The 18,601-nt window shown below is 41.5% G+C and overlaps 1 protein-coding gene across 10 annotated transcripts in view; it reads right to left on the bottom strand.

Moving 5' to 3' along the window:
• Positions 1 to 18,601, bottom strand: part of SYTL4 (synaptotagmin like 4) — a 215,233-nt gene that overhangs the window by 55,440 nt on the left and 141,192 nt on the right. For 2 of the 10 annotated variants that reach the window (XM_019436037.2, XM_019436039.2), the window contains exon 1: positions 1,696 to 1,822. The exons of 6 other annotated variants lie outside the window; for them this stretch is intronic. The gene's annotated coding sequence lies outside the window, so the exon portion shown is untranslated. Of the gene's footprint in view, positions 1 to 1,107; positions 1,216 to 1,695; positions 1,823 to 18,601 lie in introns of those variants that run through there. 2 more of the 10 variants (XM_019436040.2, XM_019436038.2) reach the window with 2 other exon arrangements.

Here is an 18,601-nt window from a genome sequence, read left to right as displayed (position 1 = left end):
CTTAGTCCTCACCTGTGAGCTATTTGGTGTTCCTAAAATATAAGACAGCACAAGTGCTGTAACAGGGGATAGGAACACAAGTCAGATGGCCCAGTTCAGCCCCTCATTTGTTGGGTGATTTGGGGGCAAGGCACTTAACCTCTTAGTCTCCTTTCCATCCTAACATGGCTATAACTGTAGTGCCTACAACACAGAGTTATTATAAGGATTACATGAGATAACTATGTAAAGAACTGATCACAGTACATGGCTCAATAGATTCTAACAACCATTACTAGTAGCACTAAGGGGATAAGTTCAGAGAGCATCAACTAGAATGCTACATACAGTCACCGACAAACTATCCCAGAATAGGCCTCCAAGTTCCATTTCACTGCTCTCACCTAAAGCGAGGCACCTAAAATCGTGTTACCAGAAATGTTCATCCCCAGCCAGGAGAAGTCCCACAAGCCAAGCCAGTGGTCTTTTTCTACTTGGATTTCCAACAGGAGCTTAAAAACAATTTACAACTACAACAAAAAACTTCATCAGGGCCTCAACATTGTTCTCTCCACAGCCCAGTGAGGTAAACACATTAAGTCATTAACACCTTAATATTAATGGATTTATGAGAAGTGGGATGTGGGGAGCTGAAAGAACAGAAAACAAGCCAGTTAAAAATAGGAGATCCAGGATGCAATGAAGACCAATTTCTGTCACAAATGTACAAGGTCTAGGGTCAACCCTGCCAAAAGCAATATTCTGGAATGCTAGGTCCTCTGGTCCTGAAGAAGCAGGGTATTTACTGGGGGGAAGAGAATGTTGGCTAATGAAAAACAAATCACCTGTTCATTCACCAAAATTCTAACCAAATGATTTCATCGCCAAAAACCCAACCATCTCATTCAACTTTAGGGGCTAAAGGAACATCTGACGCTTGACAAACCATCCCAGGGGATATGAGAGTTCTGTGCCCCTTCTGAGGGCTCTAGGGAACCTCTTCCAGGAACAGATCTCCGAAGCCACCTTGAAAGGTGGCAAAATAAACCGGTTCAACTCCAGAGCACACAGCTGGGTCCCCAGCCCCAAGCGCAGAGGAAGCCCACTGACGTAGGGCTCAGCCTTTACTTTTAGCGGACCTACGGAGGCCAGAGAAGCTGACACCATGAGATCCCAGGTCCGGAAACAGTGAGAGACTGAGACCGGCCGCAATGACCAAGCGCTGAGAATGGAACCACGGAAAAGGTGACTCGACTTCTCCGACGGTGGAGTTCCCGTTTAGGAGCTCGGCCTCACCCCCGCCCCCAGGGCCAGCTCGGGAGGGGCTTCAGCTCCGGCTGGCGGGAAAAGTCGAGCCACTCTGTGCCAAGCGAGACCCGGGGGAGGCAGAGCCCAGAGGGGTACCGCTCGAGTTAGCGACAGGTGGGCCAGGGAAGGGGCCAGAAGAGGCCCGAGAGAAAGCAAACTGGCGGGGAAGGACCGCCCCAAGCAGACGGGAGTCAAAGCGTGGGGGGTGCGGTCAAGACAGGCAGACGAGACAGAGGGAACAGGCGGTCGGCTAGGGAGAAGGAAAACTTGGGAGAGCAGAGGGGGGTGAGGGAAGGGTTCAGGTGCCTGAAATAGGGGTGGGGGACGCTTAGGCAGCGAAAAAGGGCAAGGGGCCCAGGAGGAGCCTGGGACCGAGAGTGAAGGGGAGGCCGCTGGCCGCGGACTTACCTGTCAACTGCAACAGGTGCCGCGAGAGGGCGAGACGTCTCAGTGCTGGACTCGGGGGAGGGCTGCTCTGCTAAGACTGCAATCCTGTTCAAGTGGGCAGCCCTACTTAGCCTCCCGGGAGGCGGAAAAAGCTGCAACTTTCCCTGGAGTGGGGAGGAGCTGGACTCTTAAAGGGGCCGTACAGCTCTCCGGGCCCCTTAGTAGGGGGCCGCGCCCCCGGAAAGGGTGCTCAGAGAGCCAAAGCCTTAAGTCTCTGGAAGGATGCCCTCCCAGATTAGGAAAGGGAGGTTAAGGACTGACGATAGGGGTCTAAGACTGGACATGGCCCCCTTTTTCACTCTCTCAGATGATCAATCTCCTGCCTCTTCTGCTTAGCTGAGCCAAAGTTGTCAAACTGCCATGTACTTATAAGAAGATGAAGACTCTAGACCATATAATTTGGGAAGATAAAATATGATACCATTCTGATCCTTTAACCTTGAGCCTTTTGTGGCAAATAAAAGTGTCCCTCTAAAATAGAAATGTTTGGGGCAAAGGATATAGACTAAATTCACACACACACACACACACACACACACACACACACACACACACACTTGTTTAAAACATTCAACTCACCAGTAGAAAAAAAAATAAGAGCAAATTAGAACAATAATGCGATTCTTTGGCAAAGGTTTTTTTTTGTTGTTGTTTTTATAACACTTGATGACAAAGTGGTATAAAAACAAAGCTCTTCCATAAATGCTGGCAGGAGTGTGTTTTGTTTAAAAACCCTTTAAGAAAGCATGTGAGCAATATACAGTGTATCAATAGGCTTTAAACTTTTATATCTACCCAGTAATGGTTGATTCCTCTCCCCCTCTCTCCCTCCCTCTCTCTTACCTTCTTCTCATCAGCCATTAACCATGTTCAAGTCCCTCTCATCTGTCATCAGCAATTAAACATGTTCAGGTATGCCATCTTAAAAAAAAAAAATCCTCCCTACACACAAGGTACTTCTCCAGCTACTCTTTATGGGCAAATTTATTGCAAATGTACTTTGCAGGTACATTTGCCATCTCCATTTTCTTCTTCTCACTTACCAATTTGGCGTCATTCCCCCACGTTCCACTGAAACTGTGCTCAACAAAATACCCAACCAATGACTGACCTCTGTGTCAGTAAATCTACAGAAATAAATTCAAAAATAAAGGGGATATTTTTAATCGTTATCTTGCTTGACATCTCCCCTACATTAAACGCTGTTAACTATTTCCTCCTACTTGAAAGTCTTCCTGTGGCATCTATAATGCCACACTCTTGCTTTTCCTCCTACCCCTTTGCCCTCTCCTCAAAATCATTTTGTAGATTCCACTTCTGCTATTTAACCTCTGGAAGTCAGACATTCTCAGAGCTAGGCTATGTATATTGTCTCCCTAAATGATCTCTTTCACTCACTTGGTTTTAATTACTATCTATATGGCCACAACTGTAATATTATAGCTCTATCCAGACCTCTTCACTGAGGTCTGTGTTCTTGACATGTCCATTTGGACGTCTTGCAGGCACCTCAAATTCAACACATCCAAAGCTGAACACACCATATTGTCTCTTAAATTTGCTCCTCCTCCAGTGTTTCCTATCTCAGTAAATGATAGCATGCTACTCAAGGCAGAAACATGACATTTAGCATAGTACCTGGCACATAGTAAGCCCTCACTAGTATTTATATAATGCATGAATGAAATTATCCTAAGGAAAACAGATGTACACAAACTTTTTGTACAACTATGTTAATCCTAGTATTACTTAGAATAATAAAATACTATGGAAAAACCTAATGGTTCAATGGTTAAGTAAATTACAGTATAGTTATACAATGGAATATTCTTTAGCCAACAAAAACTGAAATTTACGCATAGTTTATGACAGGAAAATGCTTATGCTCTAATATTAATTGCAAGTAGGATACAACATTTAATATAAAATATGATCACAACAATTAATGAAAATGCATGAGAAAAAGACTAAAACAAAATATGCAAGATATTAGTAGTACCTGTTTCTAGGCGGTGGAACTAAATGAAGTTTTGTTTTCCTCCTACTTTTTTCTGTATTTTTCAACTTTATTCTAATGAGAAGTGTGCAGCTTTGATAACATAAAGAATTGTTTTGAAAAATCTTAAAAAGGAGGGGCACCTAGGTGGCTTAGTCAGTTAAGTGTCCGACTCTTAGTTTCGGCTCGGGTCATGATCTCATGGTTTCGTGGGTCGAGCCCTGCATTGGGCTTTGCAGTGCAGAGTCTGCTTGGGATTCTCTCCCTCCCTCTCTCTACCCCTCCCCCCGCTCACGCTGTCTCTGTCTCTCTCAAAATAAATAAATAAATAAAACTTAAAAAAATTTTTTTAAAAATAAAAATCTTAAAAAGTAAAGAAAAAAATCATTTCAATTGTGATAGGCAAAAAAGTAAAATTTAGCCCCCAGGCTCTACCCAAAGTTTTCTTCCATATTTTAGCTCTTCAGTACCCTGTGCACAGCCTGAAGTGTGAAGAAGCCACTTCAAATAGGAAATTCTTTTGATCTGTTTAGTTTTGCCAACTCAGCCCTCAGGGCCCCTGTGCTGAACCCTAGGCCTTTGCGTGTGCTCCATCTCCCTCACCTGGCCTGTGGGAATTCAGACCAAGCACTTTTCTGCTCCTTTTTTGCAGGTGGTGGTTGGCAGGAGCTGGAAATACCCTCAGCCAGAAGGACCTCCAGAAAACATTTAGTCCAATCCCCTTATTCCTAAGCAAAACTTCCAGATAATGTTTTATGTTTTTATTTCTTTCTACTTGTGCAGTTTCTCCCTTTGTATGGTCTACCTCGTTAAAGAGGATGTGGAGATCTGACTCTTTTACTCTAAGACAATCTCAGTGAACCAACTGAAAATACACAGAAAGAGAAAAATACAAACAGTGAACCAAAACAAAATTAGGCAATAGCCTGTCTGCATAGACTCTGTGCTGTCCATTTCTGTTTCGTCCTCCTTGCTTGTCACAAAGATACTGCACTCAAATTCTTATAACCAAATATCATGAGGGGTCCAATGCAAGTAGACTCATGTTGTAGCATGTATCAGAATTTCTTTTTAAGGCTGAATAATACTGCATTGTATGAATACACCATATTTTGTTTATTTATTAATCTGTCGATGGGCATTTGATTTGTTTCCATATTTCAGCTATTGTGAACAATGCTGCCATGATCATTAGTGTGCAAGTATCTGTCTCTGCTTTCAAGTCTTTTGGTATATACCTAGAAGTGGAATTACTATATTAACTGGTAATTCTATATTTAGCTGAGGACTTGCCAAGTTATTTTCAACAGCAATGCACAAAGATTCCAGTTTTTCCATATCCTCACAAAAACTTGGTATTTTCTGAGGTTTTTTGTTTTTGCTTTTTTATATAATAGCCATCCCTAATGAGTGTGGAGTGGTATCTCATTTTGGTTTTGATTTACATTTTCCCTAATGGTTTGTGATGTTGATCATCATTTCTTGTGTTTATTGGTCATTTGTATATTTTCTTTAGAGACATGTCTATTCAAGTCATTTGCCCATTTTTGAATTGGATTTGTTGTTGTTGTTGTTGTCGTTGTTGTTGTTGTTGTAGTTGACTTGTAGCAGTTCCTTAAATATTCTGGGTATTAATCCTTTATCAGATATATGCTTTGCAAATATTTTCTCCCATTCTGTGAGTTGTCTTCTCAATAGTATCTTTTGATGTGCAAAACTTTTTTAATTTTAATGAAGTTCAGTTTATCTGTTATGTCGTTGTTGTCTGTGCTTTGGTATCACATCCAAGAAAAATATGCCATATCCAATATCCATGTGTTTTCTTCTAATAGCTTTATAGTTTTAGCTCTATGCTTAGGACTTTGATCCAGTTTGAATTAATTTTTGCCTATGTTTTATATATGTTGTAAGGGTCCAACCAGTTTCCCAGCATCATTTGTTGGAAAGACTGTCCTTTTCACATTATCTTGTTATTTTAAATGATAAACATCAAAGTGTATATTTATAGTTTTGAAAAATAATGAATAATAATAAAATTAACTATATTATTAGACTGTATAACACAAAATTTCAGTAAATGTGTGCTTATCACAAAATGTAGACATTGCAGGGCAATACAAATAGGAACTTATGGAATATTATCCTATGTATAGTATGTAAGCTCCTGTCCCATACTGAAAGATTAGATTCAATGAATTGCTCGATTTTACCACATTGAGGGAATTCTAGCTAGTACAAACTAGTAGGATAGAGATTAGATTTTCCTCAGCCCCAGGTGACAGGATGCCTCAGTATTGAGCAGTTGCTCTTTTATAAAATGTGTATAGAACAATATATCAAGGATATGCCCACTATCCAGGTTAAGAAATAAGGCATTACCACTGCAGCTGAAGCCCACTGTATACAATGCTATCCTGAGGTTTTCACTATTTCTTTATTCACCAGATTTGATTTTGATCTTTTCCATGTATATAGTTATACATTTACTACATATGTGTCTATACTTTAACAATATGTAGTACTTTACAGAAATAGTATCACTCTGTATGTACCTTCTGCAATTTGCTTTCCTCACTCACCATTATGCTTATATTTATCCCTGTTGATACATGTAGCTCTAATTCATTCATTTTTCACTGCTATAGAGCATTTCAGATTTAAAGATATTGTAACTGATATGGCTGTTCTCCTATGGATCAGGTACTTTTCAATTGCCAAAATCTTAATTCTGGATGCCAGGACAATCCCTCTTCATTTCTTTTTGGGAAATAGTTTGTTTTTATTAAAAACAATCAGGCTTTCCGACAAAGCAGATTTAGTACACTAGTGGTCTACAGTGAGTTTATGGTATAAAAAGTAGATTCAGTCTCTTATTGTGTCAAGATTAGGGTCTCTCTGCCTCTACACTAATGACATTTTAGACTGGATAATGTTTTGTTGTGAGGAGCTATCCTGTGCATTGTAGGATGTTTAACAGCATCTCTAGTCTCTACCCACTAGATGACAGAAGTGACAACCAAAAATGTCTCCAGATATTGCCAAATGTCCTTAGTTGAGAACCACTGGCCAAGATGTACTGAGCACCCATTATATGTGAAGCACTTTAGTAGGTGTATGGGGGAAAAAAAGAAAATGAATAAATACTGAAAAAAAGTCCCTTCATTCAAAGAAATATATTGAGCCTCTATTATGTGCAGAGTATACTATGCTAGACCCCAGTATTTTGGTGACCCTTTCCTTAAAGAGTTAACAGTGTATTGTGTGGAGTGGAAGGAGGCAGAAAGAAAACATCAAATTATAATACAATGTGGAAAGTATAAAGCTGGGTAGATGCACAGGATATGTGGGAGCACCTAGGAAGGCTATTTACACCATCCTCGTGGTGAGTAGTCAGTGAAGGGTCCTTGGAAAAGGTAATAGCTTCTCTGAATCTTAAAGGATGAGTCGTACTAAGCTAGACCAAAAAGGCATTGCAGGCAGAAGAATAGCATAAGCAAAAACAAAAAGGCTGGAAACACTAGATCTATGCAAAGGAAGTACAAGAAAGTTAGTGTTGCTGGAGCATAAAGTGTAAAGAAAAAGTGATAGTAGATAGGCTAGAAAGATGGTATATTAGTGTGCTAGGCCTGCCATAACAAAGTTCCAAAAGTGAGTGGCTTAACCAACAGAAACTTACTGTCTCACAGTTTTAGAGGCTAGAAGTCTGAGATCAAGGTGTAGAGTTAATTCTTTCTGAGGGCCATAAGACTATGCTCTATGACTCACTCCTAACTTCTGGTGGCCTGTTGACAATCTTTGGCATTTCTTGGCTTATAGAAGCATTGCCCTGATGTCTGCCTTCATCTTTAAGTGGTGCTCTCTGTGCATGTGTCCCTGTGTCAATATTTCTTTTTATAAAGATACCAGTCCTATTTCATTAGGGCCCACCCAAATAACTTCATCTTAACTAATTACATCTGCAATGATCCTATTTCCAAATTGGAATATATTCTGAGGTACTGGGGGTTAGGACTTCACCGTATGAATTTGAGGGTGGGGGACACAATTAAACCCAAAACAGATGGGTAGAGATTAGAACTTCAGAGGTCTTATAAGTCACGTTAAGGAATTTGGACTTTATTCAGTGGCTAACTGCAACAATTCAAGGAGCCCTGGAGTTCTTTACTCCGTTATTATTGTTGACACTATTCAAATTGTTCTTCATTCTTTTTTTAGGGCTGACACTGAATATTCCATAGTTGGCTTATCCATTCATCAGTTGATGGATATTTGGGTAATATCCATATTTTGGCTATTATGAATAATGCTGATATAAACATTTATGTATGAATTTTTTTTTGAACACATGTTTTCAAATATCTTGTGTATATACCTAGGAATGGAATAGCGAAGTCATATGGTAACTCTATGGGTAACCTTTGAGGAATCACCAAACTGCTTTCCAAAGTGGCTGCACCATTTTCCATTCCTACCAGCAATGCATGAGGGTTTCAATTTCTCCACATCCCCAATGACACCTGTCAGTACTGTTTTGTTTTTGTTTTGGTTTTTTATCATAGACATCCCGGTGGGTGTGAAGTAGGATCTCATTATGTAGTTTTGATTTGCATTTCCATAATAAGTAATGATGTTAATCATATTTCCATGTACTTACTAGCCATTAGGATATCTTCTTTGAAGAACTGCCTATTCAGATCCTTTGTCCATATTTAAATTTGATTATTTGTCTTTTTATTATTGAGTTATAAGCGTTTTTTATACATTCCACTTATACTTTTGAAAGGAGGGAAAGTGGGTAGGGAGAAAGGGGAAAAACATTCTTATGAAAGGAACTATCATAGAATTAGAAGCAGATGTTCACAGCAGGTTTCATTGTTTGATTCAAGAGGAGAGTCCAGGTCAGGGGAAAATGTACTAAATTGTATTGAGGCTGGGTCCTTTGTGTTTATGAACAAAAATAAGTAAGTGCTGGACTGGTTTGTTCCTTGGAGGTTGATAATGCAGGGCTAAAAACGTTGAAGACCTATTCAAAGATTTATTATGAGTGGTTATTAATTTTAATAAAAGCATCTATGTAGGAAAGAAAAACATTACATACCAGGATATAAAAGCAAAAGATAGCGCTCCTTGTTACAAAATGTACTGACTATTTTAGTTTTATTTTCCTTTGATATTCTAGTAATGTTTGATACTGTTGCCCTTCTTTCCTTGTTAAATCTTCCCCTCCTGTGGTTTCTGGAGCATCACAGCCTGCTGGCTCTCCTATCTCTCTGGCTATCTTTCTTAATCACCTCAAACCCCACTTTCTATGTCCACATCTTGACACTTAAGACTTAAATGTCATATTAATTTATTCGGAAGAAGTCTGAGAGCACTAACATTTACTGGTGCTTGTCCTATGCATTGTTTTAGGAGCTGGGAATGCAGCAATAAGCAAAAAAAAAGATCTCATACACATGGAGCTTACATTCTAAATCAAAGAAAAATAAGCAATAGCACTAATGACAAACACACATAGCACTTATTACTCTAAATACTGTTTTAAGGTATTAATCTAAGATATACACAACACATTTAGTCCTCACAAAAATCCTATGATATAAATACTATTATAATTCCCATTTTACAAATAAACTGAGGCACAGAGAGGTTAAATGATTAAGTTAAGATTTCAAGTCAGACAATATGGCTCCAGAGTCCATGTTCTTAACTAGTACTCTATATGGCCTCTTAACAATAAACAAATATATCAAATACAACTTCCTAAGAGTTGGCCAAACTGGTATTTCAATTATCACTCTTCACCATTCAACTCCAGTCTATATAGTAGAATTCTAGAGATTAATTAGAGGAAGGAAAAGAGGATTAAATTTTTTTAAATTTTTTAAAAGTTTTTTAATGTTTATTTATTTTGAGAGACAGAGACAGAGCGTGAGCGGAGGAGGGGCAGAGAGAGAGGGAGACAGAATCTGAAGCAGGCTCCAGGCTCTGAGCTGTCAGCACAAAGCCCAACACAGGGCTTGAACTCACGAATTGTGAGATCATGAACTGAGCCAAAGTCAGACACTTAACCGAATGAGCCATCCAGGCATCCCATTTTTAAAAACATTTTAATGTTCATTTATTTTTGGGAGAGACAGAGCCCAAGCGGAGGAGGGGGAGACAGAGAGAGGGAGACACAGAATCTGAACTGTCAGCACAGAGACTGATGTGGGGCTCAAACTCACAAACCATGAGATCATACCTGAGCCGAAGTCAGACGCTTAACTGATAGAGCCACCTAGGCACCCCAGAAAGGAGGATTTCTTAAGGGAATTCATGGGAATAAAGAGCACTGTGGTACCTCTCCTGTAGCTGAGCAAACAGGTCCTAATTAAACCTTTCCATAGGGGAGACTGGCATCTTACTTCCAGCTTGAAGGCTGACTATGCTACAGAAATTTTTAGGCCTGCCTGTGTTGCCACTGAAACACAAAGAGTTCATGAGAGAACCTCACCTATGTCCTTTGATGTCTGGAGAAGAAAGAAACTTGTGCCTGAGTTTTACCTGAAGAAGTCTAAAGGCAGAAGTCTGGTTGAAGTTGTTCACAGTTTCAGGGCAAAGAAAAGCATCTAGACTTCCAAGGAACTATGTTTTGTACAGGCCAGATAGTTTCCTCTGTGTGTAGATGGAAACTCAGGCAGAAGAATGAGGGGCTCATGAGAAGACAGTTGTGTGGAGTGAAGGGGTCTCTAAAGAAACCACAGGAGGAGAGGGAAGATGGCGGCGTAGGAGGACGCTGGGCTCACCGCGCGTCCTTCAGATCACTTAGATTCCACCTACACCTGCCTAAATAACCTAGAAAACTGCCAGAAGATTAGCAGAACGGAGTCTCCGGAGCCAAGCGCAGACGAGAGGCCCACGGAAGAGGGTAGGAAGGGCGGTGAGGCGGTGCGCTCTCCACGGACTGGCGGGAGGGAGCCGGGGCGGAGGGGCGGCTTGCCAGCCAAGCAGAGCCCCCGAGTCTGGCTGGCAAAAGCGGAGGGGCCGGACGGAGTGTGTTCCCACAGCAAGCGCGACTTAGCGTCTGGGAGGTCATAAGTTAACAGCTCTGCTCAGAAAGCGGGAAGGCTGGAGCACAAAGGGAGGGAGAGCCGCTGAGCCCCCGGATGACAGAGCTCAGTTTGGTGGGGAACAAAGGCGCTCGCCAGCACCATCTCCCCTGCCCATCCCCCAGCCAAAATCCCAAAGGGAACCGGTTCCTGCCAGGGAACTTGCTCACTCTGTGCAAACAACCAACTCTGTGCTTCTGTGGAGCCAAACCTGCAGCAGCGGATCTGACTCCCTCCTGCTGCCACAGGGCCCCTCCTGAAGTGGATCACCTAAGGAGAAGCGAGCTAAGCCTGCCCCTCCTGCTCCCGTGCACCTGGCCTACCCACCCCAGCTAATACGCCAGATACCCAGCGCCACAAGCCTGGCGGTGTGCAAGTAGCCCAGACAGGCCACACCACCCCACAGTGAATCCCGCCCCTAGGAGAGGGGAAGAGAAGGCACACACCAGACTGACTGTGACCCCAGCGGTGGGCTGGGGGCAGACATCAGGTCGGACTGCGGCCCCGCCCACCAACTCCAGTGATACACCACAGCACAGGGGAAGTGCCCTGCAGGTCCTCACCACTCCAGGGACTATCCAAAATGACCAAACGGAAGAATTCCCCTCAGAAGAATCTCCAGAAAATAACAACAGCTAATGAACTGATCAAAAAGGATTTAAATAATATAACAGAAAGTGAATTTAGAACAATAGTCATAAAATTAATCACTGGGCTTGAAAACAGTATAGAGGACAGCAGAGAATCTCTTGGTACAGAGATCAAGGGACTAAGGAACAGTCACGAGGAGCTGAAAAACGCTTTAAACGAAATGCAAAACAATGGAAAGGACAACAGCTCGGATTGAAGAGGCAGAGGAGAGAATAGGTGAACTAGAAGATAAAGTTATGGAAAAAGAGGAGGCTGAGAGAAAGAGAGATAAAAAAATCCAGGAGTATGAGGGGAAAATTAGAGAACTAAGTGATACGCTAAAAAGAAATAATATACGCATAATTGGTATCCCAGAGGAGGAAGAGAGAGGGAAAGGTGCTGAAGGGGTACTTGAAGAAATAATAGCTGAGAACTTCCCTGAACTGGGAAAGGAAAAAGGCATTGAAACCCAAGAGGCACAGAGAACTCCCTTCAAACGTAACTTGAATTGATCTTCTGCACGACATATCATAGTGAAACTGGCAAAATACAAGGATAAAGAGAAAATTCTGAAAGCAGCAAGGGATAAACGTGCCCTCCCATATAAAGGGAGACCTATAAGACTCGTGACTGATCTCTCTTTTGAAACTTGGCAGGCCAGAAAGGCTTGGCACGATATCTTCAGTGTGCTAAACACAAAAAATATGCAGCCGAGAATCCTTTATCCAGCAAGTCTGTCATTTAGAATAGAAGGAGAGATAAAGGTCTTCCCAAACAAACAAAAACTGAAGGAATTTGTCACCACGAAACCAGCCCTACAAGAGATCCTAAGGGGGATCCTGTGAGACAAAGTACCAGAGACATCACTACAAGCATAAAACATACAGACATCACAATGACTCTAAACCCGTATCTTTCTATAATAACACTGAACGTAAATGGATTAAATGCGCCAACCAAAAGACATAGGGTATCAGAATGGATAAAAAAACAAGACCCATCTATTTGCTGTCTACAAGAGACTCATTTTAGATCTGAGGACACCTTTAGATTGAGAGTGAGGGGATGGAGAACTATTTATCATGCTACTGGAAGCCAAAAGAAAGCTGGAGTAGCCATACTTATATCAGACAAACTAGACTTTAAATTAAAGGCTGTAACAAGAGATGAAGAAGGGCATTATATAATAATCACAGGGTCTATCCATCAGGAAGAGCTAACAATTATAAATGTCTATGCACCGAATACCGGAACCCCCAAATATATAAAACAATTACTCATAAACATAAGCAACCTTATTGATAAGAATGTGGTAATTGCAGGGAACTTTAACACCCCACTTACAGAAATGGATAGATCATCTAGACACACGGTCAATAAAGAAACAAGGGCACTGAATGATACATTGGATCAGATGGACTTGACAGATATATTTAGAACTCTGCATCCCAAAGCAACAGAATATACTTTCTTCTCGAGTGCACACGGAACATTCTCCAAGATAGATCATATACTGGGTCACAAAACAGCCCTTCATAAGTTTACAAGAATTGAAATTATACCAAGCATACTTTCAGACCACAATGCTATGAAGCTTGAAATCAACCACAGGAAAAAGTCTGGAAAACCTCCAAAAGCATGGAGGTTAAAGAACACCCTACTAACGAATGAGTGGGTTAACCAGGCAATTAGAGAAGAAATTAAAAAATATATGGAAACAAACGAAAATGAAAATACAACAATCCAAACGCTTTGGGACGCAGCGAAGGCAGTCCTGAGAGGAAAATACATTGCAATCCAGGCCTATTTCAAGAAACAAGAAAAATCCCAAATACAAAATCTAACAGCACACCTAAAGGAACTGGAAGCAGAACAGCAAAGGCAGCCTAAACCCAGCAGAAGAAGAGAAATAATAGAGATCAGAGCAGAAATAAACAATATAGAATCTAAAAAACTGTAGAGCAGATCAATGAAACCAAGAGTTGGTTTTTTGAAAAAATAAACAAAATTGACAGACCTCTAGCTAGGTTCTCAAAAAGAAAAGGGAGATGACCCAAATAGATAAAATCATGAATGAAAATGGAATTATGACAACCAATCCCTCAGAGATACAAACAATTATCAGGCAATACTATGAAAAATTATATGCCAACAAATTGGACAACCTGGAAGAAATGAACAAATTCCTAAACACCCACACTCTTCCAAAACTCAATCAGGAGGAAATAGAAAGCTTGAACAGACCCATAACCAGCGAAGAAATTGAATCGGTTATCAAAAATCTCCCAACAAATAAGAGTCCAGGACCAGATGGCTTCCCAGCGGAGTTCTACCAGACGTTTAAAGCAGAGATAATACCTATCCTTCTCAAGCTATTCCGAGAAATAGAAAGGGAAGGAAAACTTCCAGACTCATTCTAGGAAGCCAGTATGACTTTGATTCCTAAACCAGACAGAGACCCAGTAAAAACAGAGAACTACAGGCCAATATCCCTGATGAATATGGATGCAAAAATTCTCAATAAGATACTAGCAAATCAAATTCAATGGCATATAACAAGAATTATTCACCATGATCAAGTGGGATTCATTCCTGGGCTGCAGGGCTGGTTCAACATTCGCAAATCGATCATGATACATCACATTAACAAAAAAAAAGAGAAGAACCATATGATCCTGTCAATCGATGCAGAAAAGGCCTTTGACAAAATCCAGCACCCTTTCTTAATAAAAACCCCTGAGAAAGTCAGGATAGAAAGAACATACTTAAAGATCATAAAGGCCATTTATGAAAAGCCCACAGCTAACATCATCCTCAATGGGGAAAAACTGAGAGCTTTTTCCCTGAGATCAGGAACATGACAGGGATGCCCACTCTCACCACTGGTGTTTAACATAGTGCTGGAAGTTCTAGCATCAGCAATCAGACAACAAAAGGAAATAAAAGGCATCAAAATTGGCAAACATGAAGTCAAGCTTTCGCTTTTTGCAGATGACATGATATTATACATGGAAAATCTGATAGACTCCACCAAAAGTCTGCTAGAACTGATACATGAATTCAGCAAAGTTGCAGGATACAAAATCAATGTACAGAAATCAGTTGTATTCTTATACACTAACAATGAAGCAACAGAAAGACAAATGAAGAAACTGATCCCATTCACAATTGCACCAAGAAGCATAAAATACCTAGGAATAAATCTAACCAAAGATGTAAAAGATCTGTATGCTGAAAACTATAGAAAGCTTATGAAGGTTATTGAAGAACATATAAAGAAATGGAAAGACATTCCCTGCTCATGGATTGGAAGAATAAATATTGTCAAAATGTCAATACTACCCAGAGCTATGTACACATTCAATGCAGTCCCAATCAAAATTGCATCAGCATTCTTCTCGAAACTAGAACACGCAATCCTAAAATTTATATGGAACCACAAAAGACCCCGAATAGCCAAAGTAATTTTGAAGAAGAAGACCAAAGCAGGAGGCATCACAATCCCAGACTTTAGCCTCTACTACAAAGCTGTCATCATCAAGACAGCATGGTATTGGCACAAAAACAGACACAGAGACCAATGGAATAGAATAGAAACCCCAGAAATAGACCCACAAACGTATGGCCAACTCATCTTTGACAAAGCAGCAAAGAACACCCAATGGAAAAAAGACAGTCTCTTTAACAAATGGTGCTGGGAGAACTGGACAGCAACATGCAGAAGGTTGAAACTAGACCACTTTCTCACACCATTCACAAAAATAAACTCAAAATGGATAAAGGACCTGAATGTGAGACAGGAAACCATCAAAACCTTACAGGAGAAAGCAGGAAAAGACCTCTCTGACCTCAGCGGTAGCAATCTCTTACTCGACACATCCCCAAAGGCAAGAGAATTAAAAGCAAAAGTGAATTACTGGGACCTTATGAAGATAAAAAGCTTCTGCACAGCAAAGGAAACAACCAACAAAACTAAAAGGCAACCAACGGAATGGGAAAAGATATTTGCAAATGACACATCGGACAAAGGGCTAGTATCCAAAATCTATAAAGAGCTCACCAAACTCCACACCCGAAAAACAAATAACCCAGTGAAGAAATGGGCAGAAAACATGAATAGACACTTCTCTAAAGAAGACATCCGGATGGCCAACAGGCACATGAAAAGATGTTCAACGTCGCTCCTTATCAGGGAAATACAAATCAAAACCACACTCCGATATCACCTCACGCCAGTCAGAGTGGCCAAAATGAAGAAATCAGGAGACTATAGATGCTGGAGAGGATGTGGAGAAACGGGAACCCTCTTGCACGCTTGGTGGGAATGCAAATTGGTGCAGCCGCTCTGGAAAGCAGTTTGGAGGTTCCTCAGAAAAGTAAAAATAGACCTACCCTATGACCCAGCAATAGCACTGCTAGGAATTTATCCAAGGGATACAGGAGTACTGATGCATAGGGGCACTTGTACCCCAATGTTTATAGCAGCACTCTCAACAATAGCCAAATTATGGAAAGAGCCTACTAAATGTCCATCAACTGATGAATGGGTAAAGAAATTGTGGTTTAGATACACAATGGAGTACTACTTGGCAATGAGAAAGAATGAAATATGGCCCTTTGTAGCAACATGGATGGAACTGGAGAGTGTGATGCTAAGTGAAATAAGCCATACAGGGAAAGACAGATACCATATGGTTTCACTCTTATGTGGATCCTGAGAAACGTAACAGAAACCCATGGGGGAGGGGAAGGAAAAAAAAAAGAGGTTAGAATGGGAGACAGCCAAAGCATAAGAGACTGTTAAAATCTGAGAACAAACTGAGGGTTGATGGGGGGTGGGAGGGAGGGGAGGGTGGGTGATGGGTATTGAGGAGGGCACCTTTTGGGATGAGCACTGGGTGTTGTATGGAAACCAATTTGTCAATAAATTTCATATATTAAAAAATAAATAAATAAATAAAAATTAAAAAAACAAACAAACAAAAAAAAGAAACCACAAAAGCGGGAAGATGGCGGCGAAGGATGACACTGGCCTCACCTCGTCCTGCTGATCACTTAGATTCCATCCACATCTGCCTAAATAACCCAGAAAACCTCCAGAAGACTAGCAGAATTGACTCTCTGGAGCCAAGCATAGAAAAGAGGCCCACGGAAGAGGGTAGGAAGGGCAGAGAGATGGTGTGTACTACACGGACTGGCAGGAGGGAGCTGGGGCTGTGGAGGGGCAGCCCACTCGGCAAGGTAGAGCCCCTGAAGTCTGGCTTGCAAAAGCAGAGTCACCGGACTCTGTAAGTTCTGACAGCCAGCGGGACTTAACATCTGGAATGTTAAAAGTCAACAGCTCTGCTCTCAGAGAGTGGGGAGGGAGAGAGGATGCCAGGAGGAAGAGGTGTTGAGCCCCGGAAGACAGAACTCAGCTTGGCGGGGGGAAAAAGGCCCTGGCAAGCGCCATCTCCCTCACCCATCCCCCAGCCGAAATTCCAAAGGGAACCAGTTCCTGTCACCAAACTTGCTTGCACAGCGCAAACGCCCAATGCTGTGCTTCTGTGGATCCATTCCTCCAAAGGGTCTGCCTCCCTCCCAGTGCTGCAGGGCCCCTCCCGCAGGGGACCACCGATGACAAAGCAAGCTAAGCCTGCCCCTCCCACCCCTGTGCACCAAGTGGATCCACCCCAGCTAATGTGCCAGATCCCATCGAAGCAGCATCACAAGCCTGGCCGTGTGCAAGTAGTCCAGACAGGGGCCACACCACTCCACAGTGAGTCCTGACCCTGGGAGAGGGGAAGATAAGGTACACACAAGTTTGACTGTGGCCCCAGTGGTGGGCTGGGGGCAGACATCGGGTCTGACTGTGGCCCCACTCACTACACATGTTACTCCAGACAACACAGGGGAAGTGCCCTGCAGTTTGGAGCCACCACAGCAATTACCCAAAATGATGAAACGGAAGAACTCTCCTCAAAAGAAACTCCAGGAAGTAGCGACAGCTAACAAATTGATCAAAAACGATTTAAGCAATAAAACGGAAGAAGAATTTAGAATAATAGTCATAAAATTAATCGCTGGGCTTGAAAAAAGCATAGAGGACATCAGGGAATCTATTGCTACAGAGATCAAGGGACTAAGAAATAGTCATGAAAAGCTAAAAAATGCTATAAATGAGCTGAAAAATAAAATGGAGGCAACCACAGCTCAGATTGAAGAGGCAGAGGAGAGAATAGGTGAATTAGAAGATAAAATTATGCACAAAGAGGGAGCTGAGAAAAAGAGAGATAAAACAATCCAGGAGTATGAGGGGAGAATTAGAGAACTAAGAGATGCAATCAAACAGAACAATATCCGTATCATAGGAATTCCAGAAGAGGAAGAGAGAGACAAAGGGGCTGAAGGTGTACTTGAACAAATCATAGCTGAGAACATCCCTGATCTGGGGAAGGAAAAAGGCATTGAAATCCAAGAGGCACAGAGAATTCCTTTCAGAAGTAACTTGAATCGATCTTCTGGACCATATATCATAGTGAAACTGGCAAAATACAAGGATAAAGTGAAAATTCTGAAAGCAGCTAGGGATAAACAGGCTCTAACTTAAAAAGGGAGACCCATAAGACTAGTGGCAACTGCCACAAGAACAGACACTCAGATCAATGGAATAGAATAGAGAACCCAGAAATGGACCCACAAACATATGGCCAACTAATCTTTGACAAAACAGCAAATATCCAATAGAATAAATACAGTCTCTTCAGCAAGTGGTGCTGGGAAAACTGGACAGCGACATGCAGAAGAATGAACCTGGACCACTTTCTTACACCATACACAAAAATAAACTCAAAGTGGATGAAAGACCTCAATGTAAGACAGGAAACCATCAAAATCCTCGAGGAGAAAGCAGGCAAAAACCTCTTTGATCTTGCCCCCAGCAATTTCTTACTCAACACGTCTCCAGAGACAAGGGAAACAAAAGCAAAAAATGAACTCCTGGAACCTCATCAAAATAAAAAGCTTCTACACAACAAAGGAAACAATCAGTAAAACTAAAAGGCAACCGACAGAATGGGAGAAGATATTTGCAAATGACATATCGGACAAAGGGTTAGTATCCACAATCTACAAAGAACTTATCAAACTCAACACCTAAAAACCAAATAAT

The sequence above is a fragment of the Panthera pardus genome, unplaced genomic scaffold (assembly GCF_024362965.1).
Source record: "Panthera pardus isolate Hobbes unplaced genomic scaffold, ASM2436296v1 HiC_scaffold_27, whole genome shotgun sequence".
NCBI lineage: Eukaryota > Metazoa > Chordata > Mammalia > Carnivora > Felidae > Panthera > Panthera pardus.
This window is presented reverse-complemented; position numbering and strand designations above follow the sequence as displayed.